Source organism: Microtus oregoni, unplaced genomic scaffold, assembly GCF_018167655.1.
Source record: "Microtus oregoni isolate MIOR12 unplaced genomic scaffold, Mior012 000010F_ref0000083, whole genome shotgun sequence".
NCBI classification, from domain to species: Eukaryota; Metazoa; Chordata; class Mammalia; order Rodentia; family Cricetidae; genus Microtus; species Microtus oregoni.
In genome coordinates, this window is record NW_024543069.1 from 46,826,531 (window position 1) to 46,847,408 (window position 20,878).

The following is a 20,878-nucleotide window of genomic DNA, read 5'->3' on the forward strand; positions in this document are numbered from 1 at the left end:
GTTCACCTTCTTACTCAGCTTCTTTAGGTTCACCAATTGTAGACTCCGTGACCCTTATTTATGGCTAGAAACTAATTATGACTGAGTACATCCCATGTTCATGTTTTTGGGTCTGGGTTACCTCAGTCAGTATAGTGTTTTCTATTTCCATCCATTTGCATGCAAAATTTGAGAAGTCATTGTTTTTTACCGCCGCGTAGTACTCTAATGTGTATATATTCCACACTTTCTTCATCCATTCTTCCATTGAAGGGCATCTAGGTTGTTTCCAGGTTCTGGCTATTACAAATAATACTGCTATGAACATAGTTGAACAAATGCTCTTGTCATATGATAGGGCATCTCTTGGGTATATTCCCAGGAGTGGTATTGCTGGGTCCAGGGGTAGGTTGATCCCGAATTTCCTGAGAAACCGAAACATTGATTTCTAAAGTGGTTGCGCAAGATTGCATTCCCACCAGCAATGGATGAGGGTACCCCTTCCTCCACAGCCTCTCCAGCAAAGGCTATCATTGGTGTTTTTTATTTTAGCCATCCTGATAGGTGTAAGAAGATATCTCAAAGTTGTTTTGATTTGCATTTCCATGATCGCTAAGGAGGTTGAGCATGACCTTAAGTGTCTTTTAGCCATTTGTACCTCTTCTGTTGAGAATTCTCTGTTCAGTTCAGTGCCCCATTTTTTAATTGGGTTAATTAGCATTTTAAAGTCTAGTTTCCTGAGTTCTCTATATATTTTGGAGATCAGACCTTTGTCTGTTGCGGGGTTGGTGAAAATCTTCTCCCAGTCCGTAGGTTGCCTTTTTGTCTTAGTGACAGTGTCCTTTGCTTTACAGAAGCTTCTCAGTTTTAGTAGGTCCCATTTATTCAATGTTGCCCTTAATGTCTGTGTTGCTGGGGTTATACATAGGAAGCGATCTCCTGTGCCCATCTGTTGTAGGGTACTTCCCACTTTCTCTTCTATCAGGTTCAATGTGTTCTGACTGATATTGAGGTCTTTAATCCATTTGGACTTGAGTTCTGTGCATCGTGATAGATATGGGTCTATTTTCATTCTTCTACAGGTTGACATCCAGTTATGCCAGCACCATTTGTTGAAGATGCTTTCTTTCTTCCATTGTATACTTTTAGCTCCTTTATCGAAAATGAGGTGTTCATGGGTTTGTGGGTTAAAATTCGGGTCTTCTATACGATTCCATTGGTCGACCTCTCTGTTTTTATGCCAGTACCACACTGTTTTCATCACTGTAGCTCTGTAATAGAGTTTTAAGTCAGGGATGGTAATGCCTCCAGAAGATCCTTTATTGTATAGGATTGTTTTAGCTATCCTTGGTTTTTTGTTTTTCCATATAAAGTTGATTATTGTCCTCTCAAGATCTGTGAAGAATTTTGATGGGACCTTGATGGGGATTGCATTGAATCTATAAATTGCCTTTGGTAGAATTGCCATTTTTACTATGTTGATCGTCCCAATCCAAGAGCAAGGGAGGTCCTTCTATTTTCTGGTATGCTCCTCAATTTCTTTCTTCAATGCCTTAAAGTTCTTGTCAAATAGATCTTTCACTTCCTTGGTTAGAGTTACCCCAAGATATTTTATGCTGTTTGTGGCTATCGTGAAAGGTGAAGCGTCTCTGATTTCCCTCTCTGCTTCCATATCCTTTGTGTATAAGAGGGCGACTGATTTTTTTGGAGTTGATCTTGTATCCTGCCACATTACTAAAGGTGTTTATCAGCTGTAAAATTTCTTTGGTGGAGTTTTGGGAGTCGCTTATGTACACTATCATATCATCTGCGAATAACGAAAGTTTCACTTCTTCCTTTCCAATTTGAATCCCCTTGATCCCCTTATGTTGTCTTATTGCTATTGCTAGAACTTCAAGCACTATATTGAAGGGGTATGGTGAGAGTGGACAGCCTTGTCGTGTTCCTGAGTTTAGTGGGATGGCTTTGAGTTTCTCTCCGTTTAATTTGATGTTAGCTGTCGGCTTGCTGTATATAGCTTTTATTATATTTAGGTATGACCCTTTTATCCCTAATCTCTCCAAAACTTTTATCATAAAGGAATGTTGAATTTTGTCAAATGCTTTTTCAGCATCTAATGAAATTATCATATGTTTTTTTTCTTTCAGTTTATTTATATGATGGATTACATTGATAGATTTTCGTATGTTGAACCAGCCCTGCATCTCTGGGATGAAGCCTACTTGATCATAATGGATAATTTTTCTAATGTGTTCCTGGATTCGGTTTGCCAGTATTTTTTGAGGATTTTTGCGTCGATGTTCATGAGTGAGATTGGCCTATAATTCTCTTTTTTGGTTGAGTCTTTGTAAGGTTTTGGTATCAGAGTAACTGTAGCTTCATAAAAGGAATTTGGCAATGCCTCTTCTGTTTCTATATTGTGAAATACATTAAGGAGTATAGGTATTAGGTCTTCTTGGAAGTTCTGGTAGAATTCCGCATTGAAACCATCTGGTCCTGAGCTTTTTTTTGGTAGGGAGGTTTTTGATAACTGCTTCTAATTCTTCGCGACTAACAGGTCTATTTAGATTGTTCACCTGTTCCTGGTTTTACTTTGGTATATGGTATTTATCTAAAAAAGTGTCCATTTCCTTTACATTTTCCAATTTTGTGGGATATAGACTTTTGTAGTAAGATCTAATGATTCTCTGAATTTCCTCTGTGTCTGTGATTATGTATCCCTTTTCATTTCTGATCTTATTAATTTGCAAATTCTCTCTCTGCCGTTTGATTAGTTTGGATTGGGGTTTGTCAATCTTGTTGATTTTCTCCAGGAACCAGCTTTTTGTTTCATTGATTCTTTGGATTGTTTTCTGTGTTTCTATTTTGTTGATTTCAGCCCTCAGTTTGATTATGTTCATTCTTCTACTCCTCCTAGGTGAGTCTGCTTCTTTTTTTTTTTTCTAGAGCTTTCAGGTAGGTTGTTAAGTCTCCAATGTGAGCTTTCTCTTTTTTCTTTAAGTGGGCACTTAGTGCTATGAACTTTCCTCTTAGGACTGCTTTCATAGTGTCCCATAAGTTTGAGTAGGTTGTTTCTTTATTTTCTTTGAATTCCAGGAAGACTTTAATTTCTTTCTTTATTTCTTCCTTAATCCAGGTATGGTTCAGTAGTTGACTGTTTAGTTTCCATGAGTTTGTAGGCTTTCTGGGGGTAGCATTGTTATTGAATTTTAACTTTAATCCATGGTGATCTGATAAGACACAGGTGGTTACTAATATTTTTTGTAACTGTGGATGTTTGCTTTGTTACCAATTATGTGGTCGATTTTCGAGAAGGTTCCATGAGCTGCAGAGAAGAAGGTATATTCTTTCCTATTTGGGTGGAATGTTCTATAGATGTCTGTTAAGTCCATTTGACTCATTACCTCCAGTAGTTCTCTTACTTCTCTATTAGGTTTCTGTCTGATTGACCTGTCCATTGGTGAGAGAGGAGTGTTGAAGTCTCCTACTATTAGTGTGTGCAGTTTGATGGCTGCCTTGAGTTTTAGCAATGTTTCTTTAATGTACGTGGGTGCTTTTATATTAGGGGCATAGATGTTCAGGATTGAGACTTCATCCTGATGAACTGTTCCTGTTATGAGTATAAAATGTCCCTCTCCATCTCTTCTGATTGATTTAAGTTTGAAGTCAACTTTGTTAGAAATTAGTATGGCCACACCTGCTTGTTTCTTAGGTCCATTTGCTTGATAAGCCTTTTCCCAGCCCTTTACTCTGAGTAGATGCCTGTCTTTTTGGTTGAGGTGTGTTTCTTGTAAACAGCAGAATGTTGGATCCTGTTTTCTTATCCAATCTCTTAGCCTGTGCCTTTTTATAGGTGAGTTGAGTCCATTGACATTAAGTGATATTAATGACCAGTGGTTGTTAACTCCGGTCACTTTTTTAGTTGTAGAGTTTGTGTGTTTCCCTTCTTTGAGTTGTGTTGGTGAAGGATCTCTAGATGTCTGAGTTATTGTGGTCATTGTTGGACTCCTTGGTTAGTGATTTTCTTTCTATTCCTTTCTGTAAGGCTGGATTTGTGACTGCATATTGTTTAAATTTATTTTTATCCTGGAAAATTTTATTTTCTCCATTTATAGTGAAGGAAAGCTTGGCTGGGTATAGTAGTCTGGGCTTGCATCCATGGTCTCTCAGTTTCTGCAGTACATCTATCCAGGACCTTCTGGCTCTCATGCTTTCCATGGAGAAGTCAGGTGTAAGTCTCATAGGTTTACCTTTATAAGTGACTTGGCCTTTTTCCTTTGTAGCTCTTAAAATTCTTTCCTTATTCTGTATGCTTTGTGTTTTGATTATTATATGGCGAGGGGATGTTTTATTTTTGATCCAGCCTATTCGGTGTTCTGTATGCTTCTTGAACCTTCATAGGTATATCTTTCTTTAGGTTGGGAAAGTTTTCTTCTATAATTTTATTAAATATATTTTCTGGACCATTGAGCTGTACTTCTTCTCCTTCTTCTACTCCAACTATTCTTAGGTTTGGTCTTTTTATTGTGTCCCATATTTCCTGAATGTTTTGTGATGAGAGTTTGTTGGACTTACTGTTTTCTTTGATCAGTGTGTTTATTTTCTCTATGGTATCTATCAGTATCTGAGATTCTATCTTCTAACTCTTGGCGTCTGCCCATCTCTTCTTCCAAATGCTCCCTTATGGATTTTCTTTTACAGGATCAGGTCTCCTTGCCTACTGATGTACCTTCCCAGTGCTGGCTCCCCTGGTGCCAAGATCAGATCTCCGTGCCCAATGATGGTTCTCCCCAATGCTGGCTCTCCTGGCACCCAGATCAGGTCTCCGTGCTGGTTGGGTAGCTCGTAAACAAAGCACCTACCTTGCTTTGTGCAGGCAGGCTATAGAAACAAAGAAACTCCCGCCTGCTTGGGTGCCCTGAGGACTCTGACCCAGTGCCCAGACAGGCTGGGCTGAGTGATGTTATGTGTCGAAAGAGGGCAGTGGGGCCGAAGTGGGGAGGGTTCAGGACGCAAGCTGGGTGGGATAGGAAGAAAGAGGCAGCATGCAGGGAACAGAGGCCCTGCAGAGAGCCCAAGAAGGATAGGGGGTCGAGGAACCTCTGAGTTCCCCGTCCTGGGCTGGCGCCGCCGGGTCAGAAACTCACCCCAACGTTGGCTCTCCTGGCGCCAAGAGATCAGGTCTAGTACCATGATTTCTATAGCACAGGCCACCTTAAGATTCCATTTGAGTTTCTTCTCGCTCTGCCATAGTTTTGTACGTTTTGTATTCTCCCAACAGAATCATGGGCCACATGTTGGAAGAGTCCTTTACTGCAATTAGATGTCCATTGCCATTCTTCTAAAATGGAAAAAGGTTTTAGACTGTCTCCCAAAATATGTCTGTGGGTCATTTCTCCTTTCATAAAAACACTCACTTCTAAGTCAGGGCTCTCCAAGGGCCCTCTGTAATGTGAAATATGCCATTACAACTTTTGAGCCATGATTGCTCCAATATTATCAACTTATCCCATCTTCTCCCTAATTGCTAATGAAGCACCCTCATGCTTCTTTGTTGGTTTTGTGCACTTGTTTTTCCTCAGGTTACTACCAAAGGTAAGTCCTCTTCACAGAGGCAGTACGTGTCAGCTTTCAGAGAATTCCATTCTTTATTATGTTGGGATGGGGCTAAGGTATTTACAGACAATGGATTCATGGTTGATACTTTCCACATGGTAAGCAATCACAAGTTGTTAACACTTTCTTGAGGTGTATAAAGTACAGGTGATCTGATGGCAGATGCAACTCAATCGGGAGGAGAATGCTCACGATGCGATGCGTAGGCCAGCTCAAGAGTCTTGCTATGATCTGACCTCTCCAGTTAGCTACCCCCTTCCTTTGTTCTAATCATTTTCTTCACTGTATGTTTTACTGTTTATTTATTCATTCACTACATTTTCCACTATCAAAGAACTTGTAAAACTCAATGAGTTCCTATTTAAGATTTTTTTTTTAATCGAAGTGCATCAAAATCAAGCTGCCTTTGTTTCCTCACTTGACATGCAGCCAGTGCTTACTGGCCTGGACCTCTTAACTTATAGCTCTTAAAATACATTTATTATTATTATCTTTTAATTATGTGTAAGTGTGTATGTTTGCCCATGTGAGTGCAGGTCCCTGTGAAGGCCAGTGGCATTTCGTACTCCTGTAGCTGAAGTTACAAGCAGCTCTGAGTGACCAAACTCAGGTTCTCTGCAAGTGCAATATTCACTTTTAAATGCTGAGTCATGACTCCAGACTTAATTTTCTGCCTTTTAATGGATATTGTACTTCTCCCCTGCCATTGTAAAACTGACTCTTTGAGAACAGTTAACTATATAAACTAGGGTAACATATATGTAAGAAAACTCTACAATACTTTTTACTTATTAGCTAAACTTTGGAGGTGTGCATGTCTTAATATAATAAAAAAGTAAGAGGTAGGAGAGTTGTCTCTCTCTGTTGCCAAAGGGCACGCTTTAGAAGCAGGAAGACCTGAGGTTGGATTCCAAGCACTCACATAAAAAGCCATGATCAGTTATAACATTACAGTGGGGGAAGGAAAAGGAATGTGTGAGCCTTGGAACTTATCAGTGAGGTCCTAGTTCAGCAGAAATTCCTGTCTCAAAGGCTAAGTTAGAGAGTTATGGAAGACTGGATGCCAAACCCTGGCTTCCACATGTATATGCATTGTGTACCCAAATACATGCACTTACACTTGTGTGTCCATGCCTGTGTGCCCAGTTTGTACAAGCACACATAAAAAAAACAACAAAAGCAACAAAAAGTAAAAGAGAAAATGTGAGTAAGCGAGAGGGGCCTGGATGCTGCCTGGGAAGCAGACACAAGGCCAGTTCCTAAACCTTTCTTTCTAGGAGTAGATGCTCAATGCAACAGTCCCTGGGGTTTGTAGGAGGAATGAGATCCACCTGTAAGGTGAGTGGGAGTTCATAAATTTTAAGAGAACTTTCTTTCTTTCTCCTTCCTTCCTTCCTTCCTTCCTTCCTTCCATCCTTCCTTCTTTTTTTCCTTCCTTCCTTCCTTCCTTCCTTTCTTAATATATTTTTTCTTTTTTAATTAATCAATTAATTATATTCCGCAGTTCCATCACAGTTTCTCCTCCCACTCTCTTCTCCTGCCAGTCCCTCTTCCAGTCCCTACCCCATTCTCCCCCTCTCCATTCCCTTCAGAAAAGTACATGTTTCCCATATATATTAACAGATGCGGTATTATCAAGTTCCAGGGAGACTAGGCAGCTCCGCTCCTAATAAGACTGGGACAGGGCCACTCAGCAGAGGAAAGGGTCCCAAGAGCAGGCAACAGAGTCAGAAACAGTCCCTATTCTTTCTGCCAGGAGTCCCACAAGAAAATCAGGCCACACAATTGCTTCATATGTGCAGAGAGTACAAGTTAATCCCATTCAAATTCCCTGGCGGCGGGTCAGTCTCTGTGAGTTTCCATGAGCCCAGGTCTATTGACTATCTGTGTTTTCTCATGGTGGGCTTGATCCCTCTGGATCCCATAATTCTTCCAACCTTCCTTCCACAGGATTTCCCAAAGTCTTCGTAAGATCTGGCTGTGGTCACAGTGCGTGAGCTTCTAGCAGGTCCTGTGTGAAGCCGCTGTGATGGCAATTGGGCTAGGCACCAATCTTTGAGTATAGCAGAATAACATTAAGAATCATTTCATTGTTTTTTTTTCTTTTTTGCAAGTTAGGTTTGGTCTACCATAGGTATCCTTGGCTGTCCAGCCTCGGGTCTAGGCTTTCCAGGCACTGAAGGGTCGGCTCCTTCTCACAGAAGGGCCTCAAGCCAGAGCAGTCTTTGGTTGTCTCTTCCCACAATTTCTGCACCACATTTGTCCCGGCATATCTTATAGGCTGAGCAAATTGTAGGTCAGAGGTTATGTGTCTGGGTTGGGGTCCCAATCCCTTCACTGTAAGTTAAAACAATTTTCTAGGCAACAAACAATCTATTGTTTCAGTTTAATGATAAAGACCAGACTTTGATAGTGATATAAACAGAACAAGTTTAATATATTTTCACCAAGGTCCAGAAAGAAATGCATGAATTTTGTTTTATCAGGATCGGATACACAGGCATGCAGGTGTGTATGGGTTTGTACATGTGTGCTTTTCCATATGATGTGAAACAGATGTTGTTATACAAGTCTTATTTTACCATGTGCAGTGCCCTCCAATATATTCAGTTCTCCTTTCTTCTGCATTATGTTATTGAAAACAATAACTGCACACACCCCATTTGCTTCACATTCATTGAACTGGGCATGCACTGCAGGTTGAAATGCATTGATCTGTGTGACTCATTGAGAAGTCTTAGCATGCAATGCTCTATGTCCTCCCCACTGCAGGTTAGTTCTCACAGACATCTTATTGTAAGGCAGGCTTTTGCACAGGGGACAGTTTAAATCACTAACTCTGACTTTCTTAGACATGAGAAGCCACAAATTCTAAGAGTGACAGCTTCAAACACAGTTGCTATCATTATGGATTGAAATCATCTGTAAACACTCGCCTTTTGTGAAACTAGAGGGCAAATCCAGATAAACTAAGTTTTAAAAATGAGTATTGAAATTTTCCCTTCACCCATACCTAACTAATGTCCAAATAAATAAAAGACTATTTACTGGGGCATTGCCACAACGTACTTAAGACTTATAAATATTCTTCAGCAAAAAGTCAAGAGAAAACATTTCCAACATTGATTGTTGAAATGACGGCATACATATTTCACGGTGTAGATCGACTTTAATGCAATCCACTGCAGGCACAGAGAATTTTTTTTTCTGTTTATTGGGCAATACTGCTGTGCCAACAAAAGAAAGTAACCTCTCATTTTACACTAAAATTCATCTCTTCTTTCAGAGAAGATAATACTTCCTCTTTTTATTAGATTAACTTATTTATAGAAGAGATGCTGAATCGTGTAAAGTCTGTGGCGCAGCAGGTTTAGCCAATTTGTTATATGCATAAATTCCAAGTGGAGGAAAATCATGTGTGTTTCTGAACCAGCTTTTGTTGGCTGCCAACACAAATGTTTGGAACTTGGAGGGCACTACAGTCCTGTGTAAATTATAGTGGATTTCTTCTTACAAGACATCAGCTTTATTCAGGTTTTACAGAAGTAAGTCACTGACCCTCTTCTAGAAGCTCACCTTTCCCAGTGGGACAGTGCTGGTGCCATCACCTTAGCTTCCCCTTCAACGATGAGTCCTAATGTTCACCCATAGATTGCCCTTCTCAAAATACAGGAAGTAGTGGGAAGATCATGAATGTCTGCATCAGGTGAGCTAGAGTACCAGAGACAGAGAAGTGACATGAATCCTATTGTTCATTCAAGCAAGATGTGACGTTTAATGTCTCAGCTGAACTTCTCTGAGCTGCCGGTACTGAGATTTGCTGTACTTTTCCTTAGTAATCTTGTAGAATTTTTCCCCATGAATTGTGGAGGAAAATTGAATTTTTGGTAGACAAGGTGTGAAAATTGTTTCAAACAGATGCAAATATTTGAAAGCTGCAGACACACGTCTTCCTCGGCTAGGTATGAGATGTCTTAGATGCTGAGATTTAATGTTTAGCAGACGTGCATGATGTTGAGGAAGACTCTTCCAATCCCATTAAATGTTTCACAGAGAGACACTTAAGAAAGATTGTATCCTTAAGACTTCTGTTAGATATTTCTAATACATTTCCCTGTAATATACACAAATACTGCAACACTTCCCTGTGTTCCAGAAGCCATTCTATGTCTTGTTGGTTTTAAACATATGACCTAAAACTATTAAAAATGCACCACTCATTAAAGACTGAAAACTGTCATGGTTTATGAACCAAATTTGTAGTCTGCAATGTCTTTTAAGCATATTTTTACTTATTCTTAGGTAATTTCCAACATAGAAAATATATTATCGTCATATTCACCCCGTATTTCCCACTTCAATCTCAACCTTGATCACAGACTCCTCTGTTTTCTTCTCTAATGTGGACACCACCCACTTGGTCAGCGTGCCCAGAATAGGTGACTTGAGTGCTCAGCCCTAAGCAGAGCAGACATGTCGTCCTCCACGAGGCTCAGTAACACCCAGAAATAGAGGTCGCAAAGAGTCTGGAAGGAGTGCTGTGCAAGGCAGTGTCTTTTGGAGACCATTGTACAACTGTTTAGTGACACTGCTTTACTAACAGACTGGTGACTTTTAGGGTGAAATGAGTTTGGCTGTTACTCTGAACCATCTCAGACACTGATGGCTTCTAACTCATTATATAGTAGCTTGTATCTATGTCACAGAAGGAATCACTTTTATTTAAATTGTCATTTCAATTTTTCTTCCTATGGGTAAGGCATTTTGTATTTTTCTCTTAAATATTTTCTAACTCTAATCAGATTTCTCCCTGTCCTGAGTTACTACCTTTTCTTTGAAGGTTTCCCTCTTCTCCTCAACACCTCCCTCCAATTATCCGACCCTCACTTAAGAATTCTTAGTTTTCAAGCCATAGACAACAGATGATGCAGGGAGAAAATGGCAGGAATGGCTGAGAGAGTGTTTTCACTCAAATTAGAGGTATAATATTGATTACACAGATTTCAGGGTTTAAGTAATTTTTAAAAAAAAAAGCAAAACCAAGAAGACCATTCAGGTGCTCTCCATGGTGCTAAGGTCGGGGGCTCTCCGTGCTGCTAAGGTCTGGACTGTGAGTTCTGCGAGTCCCGTTAAGGTCTTCATCTTCTGGTCAATATGTGAGCATTAAATAGCTTTAAAGTTGCAGTGATTGTGTTTTAAAAAATGTTGCTTTAGACTGAAGTTTTTAATGATCTTTGACCGGAAAAAGACTGGGTAGAAATCACATTGAGAAAGATCCTCTTTTTTCATACTTGTATTCTGAGTCTAGAGCGACGGAAGTCCTATTTTTTATAATATTATTATATTTTTAAACAGGAATCCTTTATATCTTAGTATGAATACTTCTCTCTGTAGTTGACTTTAGTACTTTTTATATTTTATAATAAAATCACCTAAAATTTTCCTAATGTATATCCAGTGTAGAATGCAGTATTCTTAGCAAATTCAAATTAGGTACTGTAGTTACAGTATTGTATATTGGAACTCGAGATACACTCCATATCTTTGCTCTTTAATTTATTTTCTTTTCAAGTAATTGCAGTTTTATCCTGTGAAGCTATTCTTAGAAACAGGCAAATTAGCGCTGTGTTTTGGCATCTGAGTTATAGGGCTGCAGATCTTGACCTGGCTGTACACACATCCCTTAACTACAGAAGATCTATGAATGTCCATTTTTAACACCTGTACGTAGCAGTTATAATCCATTTGTTTTTTAGAATTATATTTGAATAAAACAAGAATTTGCATGCAACAGCAGTGTTGATTCTTATTGCACTGCTGTTCTTGCACAACACTTCATAGGAATCTATTAGTAAGTAGTAAGGAATTAACTACAGTGCTTGGTATATGTTTGTAGTGGCATAGAATCCTCCTGGGAAGCAGGCACGAGATGACAACTGTTAAAAATGGTAGGCCCTTTCTTCAGGGAAGAGAAAATTACTTCTTCCTTATTAAAAAGAACTCAGTGCAGAAATGGAAAGCCATGGCCAGGAGAACCTGTCTGCCGTATGTGTGTCCAGTCCCCTGAGAAATAATTCATTTTCACCCTCATAGAAATATGCAAAGGTCTTTTTGATGGGGATAGTGAAAGCCTGCCCCTTGGGAGAAGACAAAGTCAGCTTGTGGAAATCAAATTCCTAATTAATAGGTTTGAGGTCAGAAGAAGTTATGGTAGCTTTAATCACTGCAGAGGGTTTGAGAAATTATTGGTTTCCAAATAAATCAAAATAACCAAAGAGAATAATTTTTCTAGTGCAAGGCGCGTGTGGGTCTGATAATAACAATTAGTAATAAAGAGCTTCTGAAAACACCTCTAGGATTTCCTGTAAATGACATTAATGACATCATTTGTTCATATTCACATGTTAATCCATTATCTATATGTTTATATAAAACAGTAGTGTCTAGAAACATTGCTATCTTTAGAACTTAATTAATCTATGTTAGCAATTCAACTGGGAGTTCTTTCCTAGTAATGTGGCCCCTGGACCACTCTCAAGGACAGTCCTGAAGTACAGACTCCAAGTCCCCGTCACAAAACACAGCCAGATACTGCCTTTTAAATGATTCCCAGGTAATTCAATGCACACTAAGTTAGGAAGCATTAGTGTAGATCATGGATTTTTTTTTCTGATTTGGGGCATTCTTAAGTCTGTAAGTTTATAAATGTTTGGGTGTTTCTCTTTGCACATCAAAGTTCCAAGGAAAATGAACCACCAACTTAAGTTAGAGATCTACAGCCAAGCAGCACGCCAAGCCCCTGGAGTCCAATCAAAGACATGGAGGAGCATTAACGTGAGCAAAGACGTAAAGATCATAAGACCATGATGGGGAAAGCCACAGAAACAGTTGACCTGAGCCAGCGGGAGCTCACTAACTCTGGACTGACAGCAGGGGAGCTTTTATAGGACTAACTAGACCCTCTGAATGATGGTGACAGTTGTGTGGCTTGGGTAGTTTGTGTGGCCACTGGCAGTGGACTAGTATTTATTCCCAGTACATGAACTGGCTTTCTGGAGCCCATACTCTATGGAGGGATACCTTGCTCAGCCTAGATACAGTGGAGAGGGCCTTGGTCCTGCCTCAACATGATGTGATAGACTTTGCTGATTCCCCATGGGAGACCTCACCCTCTGTGATAAGTGGATAGGGAGGGATGGTGAGGGGCAAAGTGGGGGAGCAGGAGGAGGAAAGGGAGTGGGAACTGTGATTGGTATGTAAAATAAAGAAGATTGCCCTAAAATAAAAAAATTAAAAAATTAAAAAAAGAGACAAATCTAGGCAAGCTAATCAAGTGAGGATATACACAAAAAGAAATTTATATTGTTTACTGAGGTTGTTGAGTAGACCCTAAGCGATGACAAAAGCAAGTTTTAAATATGTGAAGGGTTATCTTCCCAAGGAAGAAAAAAGAAGTTGACTCCACATAGGATAAAGACAGTGGGACACATGAACTGGATTTACGGGATAAAAAATCTTGATGGTAGAGGTTGGGCAACATATAAATGCAAAGCCTTTCCTTGCAATCACTCCCCAGTTCCCTGCCTTTCCCAAGCCAGTTCACCCATCTATGTCTTGAAAGCTTTTCAAAATGAACATGTTTGAAGTGACAGGCCTTATAGAAAGGACCTTGAAGGCTGTCCACTCTGATGACAAATGCCTGCTAACAGTTGGGTCTGGGTAGCAAGGAGAAGCATAAGCAGTGCTTACGTTTAACGACTAATAAGAATAATCAGCTCCATGCCTGTGTGGATTTAACAGGCAAATTACATGTTTACCCAAACCCGTGCAAGGAGGTGCTGTGAGATCCTCCCTTAGGATTCAATACCCACTAGTTGAGCCCTCTGCTGGTGCATAATCCAGCAGGCACTGAATTTCTTCCCTGAAGGGACAAGACTCTTGCCCCTCCATGATGCTTCTGCATGTGTAAGAGAGAAAGTTCAGGGTGAGTGGATTGAGATGACCCCAGAGTCACCATATGTTAGAATTTTAGAACTTCATTTTGTATTATCTTTGTAATAGTGATTGATTTAATTGCTGTCCTATGAGCAATGGCACATAACTAAAAAAATCAAACACATTCTCACTGGGTAGCGGTGGGGCACGCCTTTAATCCTACTACTCAGGAGGCAGAGGCAGGAGGATTTCTGTGAGTTCAAGGGCAGCCTGGTCTACAGAGTGAGTTCTAGGACAGCCAGGGCTGTTGCACAGAGAAACCCTGGTTCAAAAACAAACAAACAAACAAAATTATCATATTCTCAATAACTGTGCTAAAGTCAATCTGATAATGGTTTTCAGCAGTATAATGAAATGTTATTAGATTCCTAACTGAAAATGAAGGACAATTCAAGGAGTTAGACATAACTCTGTAAGTTTCTTCTGGTGTTGGTACACAGTATGTGTGTGTGTGTGTGTGTGTGTGTGTGTGTACAGATGCACACATGAGCACGTGTGTTACGTAACTCAGGCTGACCTATGGAGTTAAGAGAAACACTGAATTTCCTGATCCTCCTGTCTCTCTCCTAGGGCACTGGGGATGTAGGTGAATACAATGATGCCAGGTTGTTCATGTTTAGAGGTTCTGCTTTTTCTTACTGAATCACAAATGGAGATGAAATTGATACTTTCACGACATGGAGGAGCAGTGTAGGGCCCAGCACATGGCAATGCCATGAGATACACTATCTCAAGTTTCCATCATTTATAAATGGCATTTTCAGTTACTCACCTGGACAGAATTCTGGTTATGCTCTCCAAATCAGGTGATCTCTGTGACCTGTGCAAACCAGGAACCCATTCTGTCTCAAATCCCACTTAATCTGGCCTCGCCTGTTCTTGAACATCAATGCTAGTGACTTGTATGTGGCCTGCGAGATTTACCCAGGAGTGCTACCAATCAGGTAATCCTTTCCACTGATAGACAGTATTTCACAATTTATCACCTTCCTTGGTAGTGGATGATTAACAGTTTAGTTTTTTTGATTTCTAGGAAGAAAGCTTCAATGAAATTTTAATTCATCTTTTGTAAGTTCCAAGGAGTGGGATCCTCTGCTTCCTTTCATATCTGTAGTATTATAAAAACTAGTTTAAAACTGCTTTTGTTATTAAATAACTGAATATTTCAGTATATCCTCAAGCAGAACTTGAGAGTTGCAGTTACCCTATATTCTTGTTAATATTTAGTTCTTTTTATTTTAGCTCCTATTAGGTGGGAAGTGCAGTATCACTGTAGTTTTAATTGGTAAATTGAGATATTGAACATGTATTTTGTCTGCTAAGCTAAATGAACATGTCTTCTTCGGTGAATTAGCTCTTCAAATAGTTTGGCATGTTTATGTGCATGTGTACTTGTACATATATGTATATACACACATATGTATTTAATATATACTGAGTGTAAACTAATAATGGAATCGCTGGCTATCATTTCTTTGCTGAGAAATTTTAAATTACCACAATGACCTTGCTGGAGCAGGTGTGCATGAACCAGCCAGGAAATCCTGAGCATGGAAGAGCTATTACCCACCTGTCTTGTGGCAGCCAGGGCAGGGGAGAGATGTTCTCCCACCCAACCATCAGTGCCTGAGGTGGGTAGGAGAGCTGATCCCATGTTCCTAAGTGTGGGAGAACTATCCCTGGCTTCCATCAGCAGCATCACTTGGGAGAGCAGGCCCTGCACTTAACCTGGGAAGCACAATAGAGCCAACCCTGTTGGTGAAGCTGTGGGCGAGCCAGCCCTGAAGTTGTAAGCCTGGGAGAGCTGCTTCTATGACTGTCTGTCAGGTGGTGGTGTTTGAGGGTGAGAGATGCCCCCTTGCTCCTCACCCCGTACTGCCTGCAACAGATAAGGGAGCTAACCCTCCATCTTAGCAGCTTTAGCACCCAGGAAACAGGCCCTGCCCCTCACCTAAGCAGCAGAGCAGAGCTGCTTGGTGCTCAGAGGTATGGGTGACCCAGCTCCAGTGTTAGAAGCACAGGGAACCTGCCCCCACTCATCAACAGACATATGGTAGATGGGCAGAGAAGAGAAGAGAAGCCCTACACCTCACCTCCCTCCCACCAATGCCTGAGACAGGTGGAAGGAAGCTGGCCCTGGGGTCATAAAGCAGGAGGGCTGTCCCTACCCCTCACCAACTGCAGCACTCTGGAGAGTGGCCCCTATAGCTCTACTGGACAACACAACACAGTTGGCCCTAACGGCATAGGCGTTGGAGAGCTGACCCTAAGAACATGAAAGCAGGAGAAACCCTTGCTTATTATTGTGAGAGGCAAATTAGCTGGAGAGCTCACCCTAATAGTGAGGCCAGGGGAGGAGAACTAGCAGACCCACCCTACAGCTGCCCAGGCCCAGAACCAAGCTTATGACTTGGCCTGCCCCAACATTCACTTAATCTATGATGTGATGGAGCATATGAAGAGACCTGACCTACAGACCCAAACCTGCAGGATCTCCACAACATAAGGGTAACAACAAGATACTCAAGACAAGGATAATCCCATTAAGAGCCCAGCATTGATAGTATAGAAAAAAGCAGAGGCCTCAAACCAGAGCAATGACTCTTTGCAATGAACTGCAAGTGAAGATAAAGGGGCTTACTGAGTGGGTGTCACACTGCAGCTTCCCCCTTTCGCCTTTTTTTTCCATACATTTTGTTTTATTGAGGGTTATGCAAGGGCGGAGGGTGCATGTAAAAGGACAGAAAATGATTGGAATCAAGATACATGATGAAATAAAAGATGCATAGAATAATAAAAAGAAAAAAAACTTTAAAATCACCAAAATTAATATGACTGTGAAATTGTTTTTCTATACCAATTGAGTTGCTTATATGGTTTTATTATTCAACTGTTTTATTGAATTATATTTGAAAGGTAAGCTCATTATTTTTGACTCTAATAATCCTCATCAATTAAATATTCACCATGTACAGCCAGATGTGTTAGAGAATATTGTAATAAGCCATGTGTTGCTATCTTCAGAAGAATTATTAGTTGCATATTTTGCAAACTGAGATTTTTGTCTTTCTGTTCACATGGCTGTCCCATTGGTTCATAATGGCCATGTATTTCTTCCTATCACTGCAGTTTATCTCTCTTTTGCTACCTTCCTCACACATTGCTGGCTGACTGCTGCCTTTTTCCTTGGCTACTCTTCCAATATGTTTTCAGTGTCACCTCTCTTTACCTCCACTTTTTTGTTCTTTCTTTAAATTTGCTATATTTCACTTGATTTATTCTTGTTTTGCTAAGTTCTTGATCACTATCTTTGAGTTTCTCTTGAGACCAGGCTTTAATAGAATCTACTACATTTTCATATTGCATATCTTTAGTGTTGTTTTATTAAACTAGTTGCTATATTACCTCATTTCCTATTTAAAGGGCAAGCTTTTAGGGAAGTAGTTTAACTTCTAATATATAGAATTTAAATAATATTTTTGAGCTTGACTTCTAAGTTAATTCTATTTAATTAAAAATTTCTATGGCTCTAGTATTTAATATTTTGAAACTTGTTTTGTCTTCTAGCATGTAGTCTGTCTTAGTAAATGTTCCATCTGTATTATATAGTTTTAATTTTTATTTAATTTTTATTTTTTGATAATTTCATAGTTAAGTACTATATTTATGTTATTTTCATCTTTCCCTTTTCTTCCGAAACTTCTTCTGTGACCCTCCTCTTGATCATAAGTTTATGGCTTATACTTCTATAATTAACATTATTACACATGCACACACACACACACACACACACACACACACACACACACAAAACCTACTGAGCACATGCAATATTGCTCTTATATACATAGGTTTAGGACCTGGGATTGTGTAGCCTATCAAGGGGCTCATTCTTGGAGAAAGTGCTTCTCCGTTTCTCCCTCTCTCAACAGCCATTGATTGTTCACAGTTCTTCATCTAGGGTGGAACCAGGGAAATCTTTCTTTCCATGGTGGGGCACAAACTGCTGTGCTCAATGTGCAGGTTTTGTTTGCCACATTTTCAAGGTTTCCAAGATGAGGCTTCTCTTTGGTGTTTAGAGGACCCTGTCTCACAGCAATAGGCATCCTGGTTCCCTAGTTCTGACAACCCCCCTTTCCACACCGTGATCATTCCATGGCATTCTCTGAGCCTTAGCTGTCAGGGGTGTGTTGTAGATGTGCTAATCAGAACTGGGGATGTTCATGATATTCTTTGAGCTGTAACTGTCAGGGGTGTGTTGTAGATGTGCTAACTGGGGCTGGAAATGCCATAGTCACTTATTCTCTGCTTCCAACCAGTCAGGGCTCTTGGTAGTAGCCTCAGTGTGTAGGAAGTTTCTTTGGTGAGGGTTGAGAGTTACACATATTTATGGGTGTCAAAACCAATCAGTACTTAGAATATGTTAGAAACTAATTTATTTAGGAAAATGGCAAAAAATTCCTTTACCTATACTCTTTTAGTAGAATTTTTATAAATATTCATAAATTTAATAGGTTTGTTTAACTTTTGATAAGCATCGTATTGTCTGTTTTCTCCTTATTCCATCAATTATTGAGAATGTTGTGAATTTTTCAGCCATCTGAATGTGAGTCCTGATATTCATTTATTAGATAATCCATTTTCACTTGTATTTTATTCATGAATAGATCTTTCTATTTTTATGTAGTGTTACTCTTGACTCTGCTAAGACTTTTTGTCTCAATTCTATCCTTCAGGTATTATCAGACCTTTATCCTCTCCCTTCAATCACCATTCAATATGTTCATGAGCTTCTCCGTTTTGTGTTTTTTAACTTATATGTATTTCTCTTTAAAACATCTGTTGCACACATCACACAATTCATTTCACCTTTCAGATTATTTTGTAATCTAGTTTTTGAATTATTACACTTAACATGAATATTTATAAGATTATATTGAATGTTTCCTCCTTTACCTGTGTGAATTTCTTTATTCTGTTTATCATTTTCTGCAGCATTAAACATATTAGTCTTTTACTTTTATATCTTCAATTAACTTTTCAGGTGTAATGTGCTTAGGGTTTGCTGTCGAAACTTAAATACGAGTTCTTAATTTATCATATTCTACCATGGAGTAAAACTTCATCATGTCATATATAATGCTATATCATGTTGTTTTCATGTTGTGTTATATCCCTCATTTATATAACAACCCTCATGACTCTTTGCTATGGTTGCTTTAGTCAATGATGATCTAACATGTTAAGATAAAAGTCTTTTTTATTTAAGCCATTTAGCTAGTGTAGCTTTAAATTCTGTCATCACTTCTTTCTCAAAGACCTTGCTGTTTGCTAGCCACAAATTACTTTAGCATTTGTTTATATGAAAATGACTTTTAAAAATTATCATTGTTTGACTAGGATATAGACTCTTCCCTTCCTAACACTGAGAACTATTCCTTGTTACCTGTTTTACATTATTTCTATTAGAGTGTTGTCTGTAATGTCTTAGTTATTTTCCTTACTAAACTGCCTCCTTTCCTTCATTACCACTGGTTTTTATTACCTCAATCATTATATACCTAAGTGTGATGTTCTTTGGATATTGGCCTTCTGTAAGTGAATGTATTCCATTAAATTGTCAAACACTTGCTCATTTCTTCATTTGTTTCTCATCTCCCTCTGTGTAGCTTCTCCTCTTGCATTCCAGGCTCTCATCCTGCGTTCTTGCATGCTATCATCCCACAGGGCAGGCTCTCTGCCTTTTATCTCTCTTCTATTTATTTACATTTATCAATAAATAACCTACATCTCATCCTACCATCTATTTATACGTAACTATATATTATCTATGTATCTCCTATCATTTGTCTATGATATATCTCCTATAATCATCTATTGATTTACCATCGATCTTTCTTTCTAGTTATCTCTGTTATCTTACACCTAATTCTTCCTATCTATCTGTCATCAATCATCTATCATCTATTCACTATTTAACTACCAATCATCCATCTATTATCTATCTATTCATCTTTTTATTATATATATCTACTACCTATCATCTATCATATATATATATTCATATTATTTATTATCTGTGTATATATTTTGTGTATATATCACCTATCTACCATCTTTCTGGCTTTCAGAATGTTTATCATCTATCATCTATCTATCTATCTATCTATCTATCTATCTATCATCTATCTATCTATCTCTCTATCTATACCCTTTCTAGGTCTCATCTCCCCTTCCCCTCTCCACTCGGTCTTCCCATTCTATGCCCCCATCCATTCATAACGATCTATTCTATTTCACTTTCTATAGGGTTCACTGTCTATCCTTTGACCCCTAGTCCCTTACTCTATACCTACCCATTGTGGTTCTATGTATTGTAGCTTGGCTATCATTGACTTAACTGCTAATATCCACATATAAGTAATATATCATATTAGTTTGTCTCAGTTTGGGATGCCTCAATCAGGATTATTTTTTCTATTTCCTTCCATATACCTGCATATTTATCAGTGACACTTTTTACCAGGTAAGTAATAATATAAATATTCCCCATTTAATTTTTCTAGTTATTTGCTGAGAGATATCTAGTTTTTTTCTAATTTCTGGCTATTATGAATAGAACAACAATGAACATGGTTGAGCAAATGTCTCTGTGGAAGGAAGGAGCATCCTTTGGGTATATGCCCAAAAGTTATTTAGCTGGATCTTGAGGTAAATTGATCCCCTATCTTCCTGAGAAACTAGCACATTGATTACCATGTGACTCTATAAATTGCATACCTACAAGCAGTGGATGAGTGTTCCCCTTACTCTACATCCTCTTCTGCATGAGTTGCCATTTGTTTTTATTGACCTTATTCATTTTGACAGATAGAAGATAAGACCTCAAAGCAGTTTTTATTGCCCTGGTGATTAAGGATGTTGAACATGACTCTAAGTATTTCTCAACTGAGTTTCCTCTTTTGGGAATTCTCTATTAAATCTGTACCCCATTTTTAAATTGACATATTAGTTTTAGTTTTTATTTATGTTGGATATTGGTCCTCAAGCTAAGTTTTTAACAAAATAAAATTTATTTATCTGTTTTCTATCTGCTTAAAGTCATGCAAAGAATTCCCGCAGGATAATAGGTGAGGCCCCTCAATGGGAAACAAAGATATTCTTGACACTGACCCATTCCAGACTCTTGCTCTCACTGTCTTCTCTATGTCTGTGAATGTCTTTGTTGTACCATCCCAGGCAGGAACTGTAACAGGGCTGCTATGTTCAATGTGGCATTTGTTCAGAA

General features: G+C 39.0%; 1 protein-coding gene across 4 annotated transcripts in view; it reads left to right on the forward strand.

The window, feature by feature from the left end:
- Nlgn1 (neuroligin 1) overlaps positions 1-20,878 on the forward strand; it is an 883,993-nt gene that overhangs the window by 131,959 nt on the left and 731,156 nt on the right. The gene's annotated exons all lie outside the window — the stretch shown is intronic.